This window comes from Lupinus angustifolius, unplaced genomic scaffold, assembly GCF_001865875.1.
Source record: "Lupinus angustifolius cultivar Tanjil unplaced genomic scaffold, LupAngTanjil_v1.0 Scaffold_48_72, whole genome shotgun sequence".
Lineage (NCBI taxonomy): Eukaryota > Viridiplantae > Streptophyta > Magnoliopsida > Fabales > Fabaceae > Lupinus > Lupinus angustifolius.
Window position 1 is genome coordinate 25,586 of NW_017722149.1, and position 3,989 is coordinate 29,574.

Below are 3,989 nucleotides of genomic sequence, written 5' to 3' on the forward strand. Positions count from 1 at the left end.
GAGATCTATAAATAGAGATGCATGGCCAGTTTATAATTTTATCAAAGTTAGAGAAATTATTTTTTATTTGGTATAAGATAACATTGTTTTGTGTGTGTGGCTATTATCTTTTCACGTCCCATGTGTGTCTGACACAAATGCATGAGCCCACAGCTAGTAAAGAAAAGAAAATATATACGGGGAGGGTAAGAGATTTATGTATTATCAGTCTATCATCTATCATTCATTCTTAATTATCATTGTCTCTTCAAACAAAGTAATACAAATGATTTGTAAATGATGTACCAACTAAACTGTATATAAATCTTTACTCTCATAATATATATGTTATACTGAAAAATAAAATCTCAAAATGGTCATTCAAAATTTTGTCACAATTTGGGCCCTACAAATCTAAAATCATAAAATAATTCACAAAAGTTTCTTCTCTAAATCAATTTGGTTCTTTAAGGTTGACCCTCTACAAGTTTGGACTAAATTCGTTGGACTCAAAATTTCCAGTAACCAATTTATTTCATGGAAATATTTTTACCATAACTTAACTTTATTTTCTCATAAACCAAATTATCAGATAAACAAAATTTTGAAAAACTATTTAGATACTTTAACTCTTTCATACACCAAATTTATCAAACAAAAATATGTCAGCATCAACTTGTTGAGGAGTTGTATAACAACATAAAACTGATATATTCTTTTACATCATAAAAAAAAATAAGATGTATTATAAAATGATATTTTCCTAACGAATTGTTGATTTAGTTGTATAAGGTTCTGCTTAATCTCCAAGATGACCAAAAGGTGAAAAATTTGGTTTTTGGAAGTAATACTTGTTAGGAGTGATAATCATGCATCTCGAAATAGATTAGTTTCTTACCCAAAAGGATGAAGGGGTATAATTGATAATACCAAAAATATAGGTACTTCACTTTTTAAATCTTAGTAATTGTTGACTAGTGATATATCTCACAGTGATATATGTTAGTACTTAATAGAATTTATAACGTTAACTCAAAATAATAGGGGATGACGTTGGTTCAAGTGGTACATGCTTCATTATGCTTACGTAAGGTTTTGGATTTGAGTCTTGTGCATGAAAAATATTTGTTGGGAGAGTTACTCTACGTACCTGTGGATGTTCCCAGCTTAGACATGATTGCTTCCCATATGAGGATACCTGTTACAAACAAAAAAAAATAATGGCTGATGGGTCTTCATCCCCATCATGCTACTTGACCATCCATTCAATTATTGTTTAAAATAATATAAACGCTTTCCTCGTTAAGTGATGTTACCTCTACACGTCGTTCACGATTAGTCCACACAATAATTTCAAGATAAAGAGTCATGGACAAACATGATGAAGGTTTTTTTTCTTAACCATAATTTTATTTAATTCGAATTTACGAATTAATAATTAAAAATGGTACTGTAATAGATAATATTGAATTTTCAAACTATATATTCAAATAGAGTTGTTTTAAATCCTATAAGTATATATTTTAAGCTTAATTCAGTGATCATAGCAATAATGATTAAATTAAGAGATTGATTGTGGTCAAAGAATGTATAGACAAAGATGAAATGTCTAGTTTAAAAAATAATACTGAATTGAGTATTTAAAAAATTGAGTTTATAAAGAAGAGAAGTCTTAGATATTAATATTTCAACACGATGTGTTTTATGTGGAGATTTGGATGAATAAGACAATCACGTGCTTTTCCTTAACTAAAAGTATAAATGATGTTTGGAAAAAAAAATTGTATTATCTTAACTCTTCTTAATAATGAAAAGATCAACGTCTTAAATCATAAAGACATGCTGCATGTGGACAAAAACAAGAAGTATGAGTTTTTGTCTCTTTGCTTAGTAACTATTTGGATTATATGGCATATTAGAAATTAAATTGTTTTCCATAATACAAGTTTTTCACATAAATGAAATGTTAGAGTTAATTTTTTTGAATTTTTTTGAGCCTTCTAAAAGCAAGATATTTAGTTTTATTTTCTTCTTTGTTGAATTAGTGTTAAATCCAAAAACTTTTATTAATTTAGGTTAGTATTTTATAAAATGTGAATGAATTAAAGTACTACTTGTTTCCGTAATCTTAATTCTTAATAATAATTATAGTTGTATTTTTTTTAATTTAGTTATTTAATTATGAGTTATTGTTAGGTTTAAAAATTATATTAATTCATAAGGCTAATTATCACTGTTAATTCTAAAATACTAATTTTATACACTCATATCTGGAACTTTAATGAATTATTGTATTAATCCTATGAGTTGAGTTTCTATGACATTTCAGGACCTAAAAGGAGTAAAAATAAGCAATGATTGGTGTCAAATGACCAAAATAGTTAAGGCCACAATCAGCTGACATGTGCTCAGCATAAGAATCGTGCCCAACAACCACGCTAAGCTTGTTAGACACGCCAAGTGCAGCTTGGTTAGGTGAAGAGTCGGTCAAACGAAGATGATGTGCTCAATGCACCACCCATGCGCCCAACGCTAGTATAAAAAATCAAATTAATAAAAAAGGTCAAAATAACTAAAGAATGATCTAAATTTTAGTTCCATACTATATTTCGACATAAATAATATGTTTTTAATTTCCCTTAATCCTTAGGCTAATATAGACTAGAAATGAGATGTAAAGGTAAAATAGTATGACTAATGGAGTATGCTTATAGAGGAGGTATCATTTCTCTTTAAGTTGTAATTTTCTGTATTTTCTTGTTCTTAGTTTTGTATGAAAATACTTTGCTAAGTTCCTCGATCATTTGTTGGGATTGATTGTAATATTCATATATGTAGTTATTTGAAGTATTGATTTCTATGAATTATCTTTTTATACTTAATATTCATTTATGCTTAAAACATGTTATTCATTCATGTGTGAATGACGACTCTGAACTTGATTTTGGAAGTGAACTAATGAAGAAATTATGGCCCATAGCGTAAAACATGTTATTCATCATTTTTATATAATGATAGGCATAGTTGTTTTATGCTTAATTGTCATATATGTACCTATGCTCAGATAGTTACTATATATAGATTCATATAAGTATCAAATAACTCTCAAACTTGTTAACTAGATATAGAGGTATGTTCAACAGTTCATATTGTTTAATCTTATTAATCTAGTTGCTAGACAGAGCTAGTTTAATAAGCTACTAGTATGGCCAAGACGTTGACGATTAGTAGAATTGAGGTTGTTTGCACGTAACTCAACTACATATGCATAGACTACAAGACATAGAGGCATGTTATGTGGATCATAATTCATAATCATATCTGTAAAGTTGATAGATATAGAGCTTTATTGCATAAGTTGTTAAATTGACTAAAACATTACTTTTAGTGATTTTGAAGTCTAATATTACGTAAGAATCATTCTTGAATCATTTGTGTGATCAATTCTGTAGTATATGCATGGATAATAAATAGGAGATCAATTCCAAATCTAAATTTCATCATCGTTATTTCGTAGTATTTTTACCTTTGACCACTACAAACCATCAACACACTTTTAAAAATATCTTAGGTTAGTAATTTACTTATTGAAATGCTATATTTAATAAGTCTCTATGGATACGACAACTGATGTGAACCTCAAAGAGCCTAACCTTAATATTGATGGCCTTGAAGGCATAAGTGGTCCTATGACTAGGGCTAGGGCAAAAAGGGCTCAAAATGCCATTGGACAACTCATAATGTTGATCCATGATGGTGAGCCAAAGATAGCCCAAAGGAGTCTAAAGATGCTCACTAGCATCTTGGTCCATGGTTCTGACCGAGCCAAGGATGGATCAGGCCATGCACACGAGACAGGCCACGGGTCTGACTCAGGCGCCAAAATTGGCCCTGGCATGAAGCTAGACGCATCAGGCATGAAACTTGACCGAGACAACTCTGACCGAGTTGAGGTATCTGGTGCACCCAGTGTTGCACCAGGCGCTGGGCCAAACTGGCTTGGCCAGGAA